Genomic DNA, 14,519 nt, shown 5'->3' with positions numbered 1-14,519 from the left:
CTTCTAAAGTTAGTTTTGTTTATAATTGTTTATATTTCTTCTATTTTCTTTAATTTTCTTCTTTGACTCTTTATACTTATCAAAATCTATAAAACAAGTCAAATTAGGATGATTTCTACACATATTTTATAGAATCAAAACTAGATAAGTGTCAAATTGACATTAAAATTAACTTATACCGGGCACTTATCAACACACCAACTTTTAGACTTTGTTTGTCCTCAAACAAGAATAAAATTTGAAAGATTTAAGACATATTTACAACAAAGGTCGACTAAAGAACTAAATACAATTGTTTCTTTCTAATCAATCATTACAAATTAGGATAAACACAATCCTTCAATTCTTTCCTATAAAACATCAATGCATGTTTTCACAATGAGATAATGTAGATTCATACATGATCACTAAGGTTTTTATGAGCTTGTATCATGGTCTAGCTACAAATGAATTTGGTTTTTTAATACAAGCAAAACTCATTGAAAATAAATTAGACAACAACACACACAAAGAGTGTTCACTTTTCTTTTCTAGCCATTTTTAAGGCTCCATACATATACTTCAATTTTTCTTAGGCCTATTCTTTTTTCTTTGCACCTTTTCTTAGATAACACATTCATTTTCATTTTTGGTGCATTTCAAAACCCATTTTTCTTGTTTTGTTTTTTTTCTAGGCCTTTTCCTTATCTTTCTTATTTTGTTGATTATTGCTCAACCATTTTCCTTTGCCCTTTAAATAATACACAAGTTGTTTGCCTTATGTATATCCAATGAGAAAGGTGTTTAAAACTCTATTTCAGGTGCATGGTATGTGTTTTATAGGCTAAAGTGAAAAAAAATAAGTCAATTAATATCATAAGTTGGATTTTTGGCTCTGGTTTGAAATGTTTTAACAAAAATGTCCCTTATTCCTCTCCAAACCTTTGGTGTTTCAATTCTCATAAGAGACTGACACAAAACTTAGTAGGGTGTTTTTCTATGTTGTGAAAATCTCTTTATCTCTCATTATTTCCAGTCTCACACCTCGTTGGGTTGAATTCACTCATATTTGCATTTCTCTCACTACTACTCACTCTAGCAAAGTGTTTGGCTTATTTTGTTTAGAGATTCATTTGTTTTTCTAAGCTTTTAATTTCTATTTTCAATGTTTCAACTCCAACTGCTATCGTTCTTTTTCCAACCATTTTCAAAATATTAATTTAGAAAGCATCAAAATATACTCATAACCTAACATACTACTAGTGTTAGGATATGACAAGCTTGTCTAGTAGAAACCTTGGTTTTGATTTTTAAGTTCAACTAAATAACATAAAAAGAAGAAGTCTATGTGTATAGAAAGCTAACTCTAAGCTAAAAACACACTTAGTAACCAGCCAGTTCAGAAACACCAAACACTAAGATAGAAAACCCTAAATTAGGAGACCAACCTCAAGATAAAAAATAGACACCAAACACTAGGGTAGAACATCTTAAGATAGAAAACAAACACCAAACACCCGGATAGAAAGCCCTAAGTTAGAAGACTCTTAAGATAGAAAACAGACATCAAACACTAGGGTATAATTTCTTAAATAAAAAAACTAACTCTGAAGTAGAAGAAATACCAAGTCAGAAAACCTTAGAAAAACACTAGGCTTAGAAAACCATAAAGGCCAAATGAAAATCACAACCTTAAAAATTAAAGACAAGAAGATAACCCAAGACTCTAATAGGGAAAACAACATAAGTAGAAAACATAAGATTTAGAACCTGAACTCTCAACAATAGAAAACCTACAAAAGAATTAAAATTTGAATCCCCAAACATAGAAAACCTACACAAAAACTTAGAAATAGAATCCATAACATAGAAAAGCTTAGGAAAACACTTAGGATCTTACGTAATAGAAAAACATTTAGGTTAAAACACCCAGAAGAATGATTAAACATTATTGTGCCTAAAGTGTTTAAGAGAGTTGGAACTAAACACATGATGCTTATCATACCTGAAAAAAGTATTCAGCATAGCTCTCGAAAACAAAACAGTCAAGACGATGTCTCTGACAAGACACATTAAAAGACATTAAATATTAAAATATAAAAGGAAAGCTTAAACTAGCTAAACGTTATCTGTCTAAGAAGAGACAAAAACAAAAGAAGTGTTTAATTGACTAAATGATACCATGAGCTTAAACTTCGTCCAACGATGAAGTCTTTATACAACACTTGATATCTTTAGAAAAGAGCTTAATTGGTAAAAGCTACCTAATGGTGGGAAATCAAAAAGCACCTTGTTTTCTGAGCAAGCATTTAATGCTCAACGTTAAAAAATAACAGAAATGATATCTGAATCATATCAATAGTAGGTAACAAGAAAGACATTCACAAAATATTCTTCCTCTAGAAAATCATGACATAATACCTATGTCAAAACAAATCATGAAATCAATAAGTAAACTACCAACCAAGAAGTCTCTTACAAAGTAAACAATACCAACTAATCTCGTAAACACAAAAACATTAGAAAACATAGATACCCGAACTAATGATAAAAACACTTAAAACATTAAAGAGAAAAATTAGAACATACTTACACTACAAAAAAGAAGGGCATTACCGAAGGCCAGGAGCCCTCGGAAACAACCCAAAACCGTCGGCAAAAGATAATTACAGACGACTTATCGACGGCCAAAGACCCCTCGGTAAATCCCTTGTCGCTAACATTTACCGAGGGCTTTCGCCCTTCTGTAATTACTCCAAAAGCCTTCGGTAATTACCGAGGGCCAAAAGCCTTCGGTAATGACCGAGGGCCAAAAGCCTTCGGTAAATACCGATGGGCGGAAGCCTTCGGTAAATACCGATGGGTGGAAGCCTTCGGTAATTACCTAACGTGGGTAGTTACCGAAGGGCAAAAGCCTTCGGTAAGTTGGAGGCAAATCTAAGGCACAATTGTATTTCTTATGAAACCAAACTGTTCACAACACAAACAGACCTGCATAACATTTTCCAAGCACATACAAACCTGCATAATGTGCATCTCAATGATGCAATCATTGATCAGAAAAACAATATAACATTGGAATCATCAATTAATCCATAGAACATGTATTTATATTTAAAACATAAAACAATGTAACATAATGATGTTTTAACATCCAAATCATCCAATTGATCTAACATCCAAAAGATCTAAACTTCAAATGTTCTAATATCCAAATGTTTCTATAACAACTAATAACAAAATGAAACTAATAATGTACATAGTTATCATCAAAATGATCTTCATCATCCTGCTCCTCTATAAATGGCTGGACTGGTGTGGGTTGGACTGATGTCGGTTGGATTGATGAGGGTTGGACTGATGTCGGCTGCTGAGGGATAACGGGTGATGAGGAGGGTCGTGGCTGGGTCGGAGGGATATTGAATTCATCATATGAAGTTTCAGGCAACATTCTCATGACCAGGGCCTTAGAGTTTGTAAACTCTTCTCTCAAATCAGTGATTTCCTGGTCACGTTGCTCTAGTGCCTACGTGAGGCGGAGAATGACCTCGTCAGTAGTAGTGGTGGAAGAAGAAGGTTGGTGCTTCAGAGTACCTCCTCTCGATGTTGTATAGTTTGCAGCAAGTTGTCCTGCACCGTACACTCGTCCCTTTTTCTTCCCACCAACGATGTCGACCCAGCATTGTGTCCTACGGATGTCGTCTTTTGCATTACTCGCATCATCCGGTGTAGGAGCTAACTCATGTTCAGATCTAACCTGTGAAAGTCTCGTAGAAAATTCTTCCTGTTGAAACATTAAAAGCAATGTTAAGGAATGATAGATGAAAAATTAGTAATAGTAATAATGTTATTTGCTTACATGAGTCTTCCGAGATCTTTCATCAACGAATTGATTAGTGCCCTTCCTTATATGAGTCTGTGCAAAGACCTCATCAACAGGTGTACATATGAAATAACATAATTTAGAATTACAAGTGTACATATGAAATAAAAAAATACATAACTTAGATATGAAAAAAAATTTATGTAATGAAATTTTACCATACGAATGGCATGCTCACGAATGGTCATCGACCCACTAGTCTACAGGGTGCCACCCTTTTCAGATGCTCTGTTCCTTTGGGCTTTGGCACACTTATTGCGAAACTCTACTGTGTTCCAATGAGCCAGTAAAGAGTTCAAAATTTGTTCGCCCAGCCAGTAAGGGTGCTCTCCTGCATTGTGGGCATCCCTAAATATCTCTAACAGCCGATGAGATGCTTTCATGTGGAAATTTCTTTGTATCTGTGTTTCATGTTCAAGTTTCCACTGCACCTTCATCTGTAACATTAAACAGAACAAACATTGATTAATGAACATACTAAAATAAGAGGGACAATTAGTTTAATGGATTGTTCACCTGAAAGCGCTCCCAGAATGACTTTTTGTCGTCATCAGGTATAGCTCCCCAAGTAGGCTATGGACTTAAAAACTGTTGCTTAATTGAACGTGGGATGGCCTGGGAAGGAACCCTAGATGGAATAAACCTGCATAATAAAAGTCATTTGAATTACAGTAGGGTTTAAACATCAAAATGGTTAAACAAAGGATTAAAATCTTACCCTTTACCATATGGCTCAATCCATGGTCGATCATGGAGGGGCGGGTCAAGACCTTCACCATCACCACTTGAATCTAGATCAGCAGATGGTGTGACAGTCTCAGAAGGCGGTATACAAGATGAGGAAAGTATAGAAGTAGGGTCTGGGAGAGGAGTGGGGGTAATAACCACAGGGGGAGGAGTGAGGGTTATAATCACAGGAGGAGGAAGAGGGTCTGATGTAGGGGTTGTAGAAGGTGTGCTGCAAGGGTAGGAGAAGGGTGTACTACAGGGGTAGGATAAGGGTGTATTGCAGAGCTAGGAGTAAGGTCTATTGTAGGGGTAGGAGGCTGTATTGTAGGTGTAGGAGGATGCCCCACAAATGATGTATTGCGGGCAACAAGGGTAGGTAGTTTAGCTGGCACCCTAAGTACATACTTTGGTGCTTGTCATTGTCTCTTTTTAGGCCTCAGTATTGAAATGCCTCAGTATTGTCATAGGCATTCAATAAGGGCATGCAAAGAGAAGTCCTCAGTATTGAAATTCCTTAGAAATCCTAAGGGGCCGTGTATTAAAGTTGGAGGAGACAACTTATTACTACTGAAGTTCTCTTGTCTAGAGTACTTCCAAATATTTTGTAGGTTCTAAGTGTTTATAGTATTTTTACCCTTCTCATTGCATTGAGAATGTGTGTAGTACCATACGATTTTAAATGACTACTTAACTTAATCAAGTTGTAGCCTAATAAATGAAAGACAATATACATGAACATACAATATAGACATCAACATAATTTAGGCAATCAAATATCTATAAAAGCATGGATATATAATACATATTAACATCCTTTAGGCAATCAAATAGCTATAAAAGTATCTAGTGAAAAACCAAATTTAGTGAAGAACCAGCTACACAATCACAATCAACAAACCAATCCCTGGTGGGCTGCGGGTTTGATAACAAATTTATGCAAGGAAATAAAATTGCAAGATGTTAAGCCATTTACCAAATGCCAAATAGATTCAGAAATGGAAAAATTGGACTTGTGCATAACCAGAAAATTGGTGGTTAGAAATTCAAAATCACACAACAGCAGCTATAGATCAAAACTAAACACTTCAGGAAATTTGTTTGATGAAAACAAACATGTTAAAACTCAAATTTAAGCCAACCAAACTGCTACTCAAAATAACTTGTCTACTTCCCAAAATTGACTCAAAATTGGTGGTTTTGGAAGTGATTTTGTGCCTAAGCCATTCTGACACTTTGGTAATTATTTCGATAGTTTTATTGAATCAAAACACACTTGTTTGAACTCTAATTAGGCACAAAACAGAGGTGCCACTCAGATTCACTTTGCAAGTTCCGAATATGGCTCAAATATGATGGTTTGACATACTAAATTGCATACATGTCATTCTAACTTCATATCAACGGTTCTAACAACTTTAATACATCAATTAGCACTTTTTTAAACTTCCAAATATCACACAATCACAGCAGAATGAAAAATGACTTGTAATGACTCAATTATGCAAAATGTGGATCAACCACACCACCAAATTTGAGTTTAAATGAATCAAAGACTGTAACAACACTAAATTTGACTCAAAGAAGTTTAATTATCAAAACTAACCACTATAACAACTTTTTTTATGAATTCAAACATGTTCAAAGTCAAATTTAACTCAAAACCAAACTGCTACTCAAGATCACCTTTCTACTTCCCAAAATTGACTCAAAATTGGTGGTTTTGGAAGTGATTTTGTGCCTAATCCATTCTAACACTTTGCTAATCACTTCAACGGTTTTAATTCATCAAAATACACTTGTTTTAACTCTAATTAGGCACAAAACAGAATTGCAACTCAGATTCACTTTGCAGGTTACAAAAATTGCTCAAATTTGATGGTTTGACATACTAAATTGCATACAGGTCATTCTAACTTCATATGAATGCTTTTAACAGCTTTAATACATCAATTTGCACTTGTTTAAACTTCCAAACATCACACAATCATAGCAGAACGAAAAATGTCTTATAATGACTCAATTATGCAAAATGTTGATCCACCACACCACCAAATTTGAGTTTAAATGAATCAAAGACTGTAACAACACTAAAATTGACTCAAAGAAGTTTAATTACCAAAACTAACCACTTCAACAACTTTGTTTGATGAATTCAAACATGTTCAAAGTCAAATTTAACTCAAAACCAAACTGCTACTCAAAATCACCTTTCTACTTCCCAAAATTAACTCAAACTTGGTGGTTTTGGAAGTGATTTTGTGCCTAAGCTATTCTAACACTTTGGTAATCACTTCATCATTTTTAATTCATCAAAATACACTTGTTTGAACTTTAATTAGGCACAAAATCGAACTACATCTCAGATTCACTTTGCAAGTTCCAAAAATGGCTCAAATTTGATGGTTTGACATACTAAATTGCATACAGGTCATTCTAACTTCATATCAATGCTTCTAACAGCTTTAATACATCAATTTGGACTTGTTTAAACTTCTAAACATCAAAAAATCATAGCAGAACGAAAAAGGACCTATAATGACTCAATTTTTGAAAATGTTTATCAACCACAACACCAAATTTGAGGTTTAGGGAATTCTTTTCTTTTGACCACTTTCCTAGCATCATTTCACTACTTGACAGTTGTTAGGATGTGTATAATAGACACTCTTAGGTTACTTTAGATTAATTCCCAATTTCTCACCTATTTAGTACACTTTTTTAGGTTTTAAGTAGTCCAATTTTAAGTTTTAGGTACTTGATCCAATTTGACATGTTCTTACCTTGATTTTACTAGTTTAAGCTTTTTAGGATATTAAGATTAGACATTCTTAGGCTAATTTAGGTCACTTTCAAATTTCTCACCTATTCTAGTGTATTTTTAGGTGTTCAATAGTCAAATTTTGCTTTTGTTGTTATTTTTTAATTGAGACTTCATTTTTATCTTTCTTTTATCTTTTCAAAGTTTTGTAGATAATTAGTTTACTGTTTTGAGTAGTACTTTAATACACTTTGCATTCTTAGCACTTGTAGTGTATTCTAGGTACTACTTTTAGATTCTAAGTTGTAATAATTTGAGTTTTAGGTACTTTTTGTAGTGTGAGTTCTTAATTAGCTAGGTTTTACCATTCTAAACTTGTTAGGATAGTTTCTTTCTAGTTTCTTTTCCTAGTTTAATGCGATTTGCAATTGTAGTACACCTTTTTTGAGGTTTAAGTAGTGATTTTTAGAAATTGTCTTAGGAATCACTTCTACACTCTTCTCTTTGTCATTTTTAGTCCATTACAACTAGTGTAGATAGTTTTAGGTATCTTTTACAGATTGAACATCTTCATGCTTAGCACATTTACCCTATTCTACTATATTTTTAGGTGCCCAATGGTCAAATTTTGATTTTAATTGTATTTTTGAATTGTCACCTCAATTCTATCTTTCTTTTATGTTTTAAACTTGTCTACATAGTTAGTTTACTGTTTTAATTAGTACTTTAATACACTTTGCATTCTTAGCACTTTTAGTGTATTTTAGGTAGTACTTTTAGGTTCTAGGTTGTCATAAGCAACTCATAAGCAATCAACAACCTCAACTTGCCCAAACATAGAAACCTATACTTGTTAGGTCATTCATTATCAATTTAAAGTCATTTAAAATATGTTAGAATGGGTACAGGGACAGTTCTTTAAATGTCAAATATCCCTATAGGAATTCTAATTTGTATCCTTTATCAGATCATAATTGTGGCTATTTTTACACTTTATATGTATGCATCAAACTAATTTTGGCCAATTCAAACCTGTTTGGGTGTTAAATTATTCGGGAATTATACATACATAGGAGTGGAGTTGGATAACTACATTAATATTTATTTTAACTTGGATTTGAATTCAAAATAGAGGGTCAAAAACTATTTAAGGCTGTCTACATTATTTGGAATCTTCTTCTTCAATCTTTGGCTATCATATTGCATAAATTGTTGTCTCTAGTTGGTGGATATTATTTTGCACATTCTATTTACTTGTTCTAAGTTTACATGTTGTGATAGTATAGTTCTGCATTGCCAGTACGTATTTGGTTCCGAAACATGACTTATACTTGTTCATTACTATTATTATTATTATTATTATTATAGTGAATTGAGGTGGGTGATACAACAACAACTACAGTTTAAGGGGACTGCTTTCGAACTTTAAGAAGAAACAATAAGCCTTGTACTAGTCTGGTTTCAAGGATAACTACGACAACAGGAAAGTCAGGACCATGACCTTCATGGAACCCAATCTTTCCTTGCTAGGCACATACTATCACAACATGGTTTCAAGGCTAACTATTGTTAGGCACTTAAGTTATAGTTTAGTTAGATTTCTTCATTAATTTAGCACTGTCCATTACTTTACTTTATGGTATTTACGTTAACAGTAGTTTTACTAAATTAGAACCATAGTTAGAAAATATAGATAGTTTACATTACTAGCATAGTAGAAGTAGACAACTTCAGCCATATTTGTATATGTTTAGAAAATATAGAACCATTACAAAATATAGATACTTAATTAGAACTATTGTTTTACTTCAACCATATTTGTAGTTATGTTTAGACTAGCTCGTTAACTTAGTTTAGGTGTTTGTAATTAGTTTTATGTAGCTAACTTCTTTAACTTGATTTGGTGCAGAAAAGGTAAACCAAGGACAACTAAATGGAGGGCTGATCAAAACCAAGAATTCTAGTTGAGGGATTCAACATAGTATATAAGCACCAAAATGAAGCAAGGCAAACAGAAGAGGACAAACTTTACCTACCTGGAAATGATGAACTCTTGGACACTAGAGTGCAACCCTTCAACAATGAGACTTTTGCAACCAACTTTAACCCACTGTGTTTGAAGCTTCCAAAAGTTCCATGCCTTAGCCCCTGATCAACAACCCAAAACCTTATACAATAATGGACAATTTTAATTAGCAAAACTCAAGAACAACAAAAGATTAGTCATCAAACACCTTGTTACCAACAACAGGGACTCAACAAATTCATCTTCAATAAAAAACCAACTTACCTCCACGGCAAGGGAAGAAACACGACCCAATACCTCAACCAAGTTGCTTTAAACAACCTTGCTCTCACACACGAACCACACTCCACAAAGCCCCTCCAAGAACAATCCTTCAACCCTCCAACAACAACACTGAAACAACACAAGCTAACGTCACAACAAGTGGAAGCCAATGCAACTACAACACCCAGGTCTAAACAGTTTGAACCTACCTCCTCACGCAGCGACAACCATTCGTCCCGCACCCTTTCGATTGGCGTCGTCGCTATAGTCGAAACCCTACTCACGTTGCCACACCACCGTCGTCAACAAACCCCTTCCAAAAATACCCACCGTTGAATGGGAGAGGGAGATTAAGGTCGACTGTTGCTACTGTTTGGGAGGAGAAGTTTTAACGAAGAGAAAATTTGGGAGAATGGGAGAGGGAAATCCCAAATTCTAATTTCATAAAGTCGAACCTTATACCGACGGGCATATTCCTTCGGTAAAATCACTACACCAATACCGACGGTTAAAGTCCTTCGGTAATCATTGCACCAATACCGACGGTCAAAAGCCTTCGATAAATCAACTTTACCGAAGGCCCGAAGGCCGTCGAAAATACACCTTCGGTAATTAACCACTTTCTTATAGTGTTACTATACATGCTTCTATCTTATGTAGGATGTTTGCCACAAACTTTCATCTATCTCATCTTATTAGCACTAAAATGAACGTTGAGAAATAGACAAAAAGGAGCGCTGATCAGATTATCAAAAGTTGTGCCAAAAGATAAGTCAAATCTACTGTGAACAAGAGATTTGAAAAGCACGTCTGCTATGACAAAAGACTCCATCCGATGATAGACATCTACACCAATAGCTAGAAATGAATAAATCTTAACACAAGTATCATCAAAACAACTACATCATCAAGGTGTATAAATAGAAGACTAGAAAAAAGAAGAAGATTATGATGAAGAGGAGTTAAAATATGAGGATATAAAGATGTCTCATCATCCATTTAGCAAGAAAATCTCTTTAAGCTATAAAAGCTAAATTTCTCCAATTAAGGAAAGAAAAAAAAGAGAGAAGAGCTCAAGAAAAGAAGAATACTCTCAAGCTTAATCATAATATTCACTTGAAGAAAGAAAAGAAAGTGAAAGTGTGAAATATAGAAGAAGATCTCTCAAGCTTCATTGTAATATTTTACTTGTTCTTGTAACAAGAGAGAAAGAGAGAAAGAACGAAGTAAAAAATCCCTGTAGTACTTCATTTTATTAAATTCTTACTTGTGTAAGGTGAGAAAAAGAAGGAGATGAGAGAAACACCTGCGAGTGTTTAAACTATATTGTATTGTAAACATATCCTCTATATGAGAGTTATGGTCTGAACGAATTGTAAGCAATCTATGATTGCAATTATGAAGAGCATCAAAACACTTACAACTTAACTCTAAAAGGTTAAGGAAATCTGGGTGAGGCCATCCAGTACCAGGATTGGTGTGAATACTCAACTGATCTAGGATAACTGAAGCTTATTCGTTGATCAGAGATACCAAGAGTAGTGAAGAATATTGCACAAAGATTGGGTGAAACTCAACTAGGTAGTATAGTAGGTACCAGGTTGGGTATGGATACTAGGAGTGGTGCAAATATTCAAGAAAATATCAGCAGGGTTGCTGAATGCCAGAAGTGGTTCAAATACTCATCTAATCAAGGGTAATTAACAATTACTTGTTGATTGAGAAACCAGAAGTGGTGCAAATACTCAACTAATCTAGGGAAATATTCGCTAACCAAGGATACCAAGACTGGTGAAAAATACTTCATAACTAGGAGTGGGTGATACTCAACTAGATGATGTATCACAAGGATACTAGAAGCGTCTAAGGATACCAGGAGTGCTGAATAATACTACACAATCAGGAGTGAGTTAACTTTAATTAGTCCAAAGTAGCAATGGTTACTATATAGGATTAGGAACACCATAAGTGGTTTAAAACACTCAATTATACTTCATTGAATATCTAGTGAAACCCTCTAAGTTAACTTAAAGGCGAAATAGATGTAGCCTTAACAGGTAAACCAGTATAAAACATTTATGTGTTTTATTGACAAACGATGTATCTTAGTTAAAGCCTCATTTGTTCTCTCTATCTCCATACGCTTTACTCCATATAAGGTTACTACTTACACATGTAAACATTGGACATGTTGAGTTGATTATGTAAACGATCTTTTAAGATAATGTTTACCAATCTAGTCTTGACAACTCACAAGTGTTAAGTACATCATAATCAGTTTGCAAGTTGTGAAAAAGTTATGGAAACACTATTCAACCCCCTTCTAGTGTTTCCTCGCACCTTCAACTAGTTGGTCATACCTAAAACCTTGCAAAAATTGAAAAAGGGCAAAAATTAAAGATTGAATAAATTATAAATTGTAGAAAAAAATAAAACAAAAAACTTTTTTCATCAAGGAATGTAGGTCAAAATTTGGGTCCATAAGGGGAGTTCACATCGAAGAACTCCTCATCCTCTTTTGTTTCATCATCAACTACTCCTTCCTTTTCCTCTTCCTCATCATTAGCTTCCTCTTCTTTAAGTTCAAATTCTTCTATTGTCTCAACAGTCTTTGGCTTTACTTCTGGCTCGGGATATGGCACATGCGGCTCATCGGCATGCACTTGGGTTTCAACATTCACATAAGGAATTGGAGCAGCTTCTGCATCATGATGCATGTGTCTAACGCTTTGCTTGACTGCTCCACTAGATTCCCTAAAAAAGAATGGACTATCCTCATGCCATGTCACAAAGTCATGAAAGTGTTGAGGCACTTCAAGAAATGTTAAAATTACCGGCGGGTATTTACCGAAGGCCTATAGGCCATCGGTAATTTTTTTTATCGAAGGATCTTCCGAAGGATGTGGGCCGCCGGTAAAGGGCTCAAGAAATTGGATTAAACATTTTTGGGGTTTAGTTTCCTTCTTCGAATGAAACATTCCTTTGTGAGCATTTTTCTCTGTATCCCTATTGAGCACCTTTCTTCCTTCACAGAGGCTCCCTTGTGCCGTTTGCTTCATTTGTTCAGTTCTCGTCACCTATCAGAGAGCCTCTTACCAACCATTGTGGTTGGTCGTCTATTCCGCCATCGTTTGCGGCCATTGGTAAGTTGTCCTTCTCCCATTTCGCAAATTGGGAATGTGTTTTGTGTTAAGACAGGAGCCCCTGACCCCTGGAGCCCCATGAAGTGGGTTAAGACAGGAGTAGGGCTGGGTTATCTCCACTGGCCCCAGATGAAAAAATTCGGTGCGTGATTTTCACTCCACTACTTCTTCTTCTTCTCCTCTTTGCACTTCTCTTTTTCTTTGTCGTCTTCCTTTTGGATCCTGTCGCAACCGGAATCGCGACGGGACGACGATCCAAAAAGAAATCGGTTTTGGAAAAGAGATTTGGAGTCGCCACCATAGTTTATTTTGGAAAACTACGGAAAAACCATAAAACGATAAAGCACAGTCCGCGAAAACCAGATTCTGGGTTCGGGAGTCGGTTACGTGTAGGGAAGGTATTAACACCCTACAACGCCTGCCTTAAGGCAGTACCTTTAACTAAATGCACGAATATGATGTGGTTTTCAAAATGTTTAACTATCCCCTAAAATAAAATTCTAAATAAACAAAACATATTTTTTAATTTTTTTGAGCCCGACAAGGATTGACCTTGCTCCTACGTATTCTCATTCAAAATGAGAAATCAGGGTTACGTAGTTCTTTTAGAAAACTGCTTGAAAATTTGTTTGAAAATTGTTTAGAAAATTTTGTTTGGAAAATGATTATGGATAAATTTGGATTTTTGGGAAAGTGAACCTGACAAGGGCTAGCCTTGCTCCTACGTATCTCCACTTTTGATGGAGAATCAAGGATCACGTAGTTCTGGGTAGCAGGTTGATTGTTGTTTGAAGATGCGGATGTTTTTTAGTTTTTTTGAAGATTTTATACCTTTTTTTTGTATTTTGTTTAAGAAAGAGAAAAGGTTGTTAGCACAAGGACGATGCGTGCGATCACACATGTGCATAAACCTTTAAAACATATTTTGTTAATTTTACTTAAGGAAAAGAAAAGGTTTTTAGCACAAGGACGATGCGTGCGATCACACATGTGCCTAAGCCTTTAAAACATATTTTTGGAATTTTAATTAAGAAAGAGAAAAGGTTTTCAGCACAAGGACGATGCGTGCGATCACACATGTGCCTAAACCTTTAAAACATATTTTTGGAATTTTAATTAAGAAAGAGAAAAGGTTTTCAGCACAAGGACGATGCGTGCGATCACACATGTGCCTAAACCTTCAAGACATATTTTTGTAATTTTATTTAAGAAAGAGAAAAGGTTTTCAGCACAAGGACGATGCGTGCGATCACACATGTGCCAAAACCTTTAAAACATATTTTTTGTAATTTTAATTATGAAAGATAAAAGGTTTTCAGCACAAGGACGATGCGTGCGATCACACATGTGCCAAAACCTTTAAAACATATTTTTATGAATTCCTTTATTTAAATTGTAAATATTGCATTATTAAATATATATTTTAGGATAAGTAGATATCTAGAATAAAATAAAATAAAATAAAATGAGACAATAAAGCTAAATAAAAATAAAAATAAATAAAAATAAATAAAATAGGATAAACAAAATAAAAAGAAAAACAAATAAGTAAAAAAAACAAAGCAAATAATGAGGGGTCCGCGAAAAGGGGTACTAAACGTTACGTCACAGGCGACCGTGCAGTCCGTGGTAGAGGCCAAGCGTACGTTGGGAAAGGATTAAGAATCACGAGCGCTCGTTGGGGAGAGTTGACGAACGCTCGTTGAGAAAAGGAGCATGGATGACGAGCGTTCGTTG

The sequence above is a fragment of the Vigna umbellata genome, chromosome 2 (genome assembly GCF_029865625.1).
Source record: "Vigna umbellata cultivar VRB3 chromosome 2, Vumbellata_1.0, whole genome shotgun sequence".
NCBI classification, from domain to species: domain Eukaryota; kingdom Viridiplantae; phylum Streptophyta; class Magnoliopsida; order Fabales; family Fabaceae; genus Vigna; species Vigna umbellata.
Note: the sequence above shows the minus strand (reverse complement) of the source record.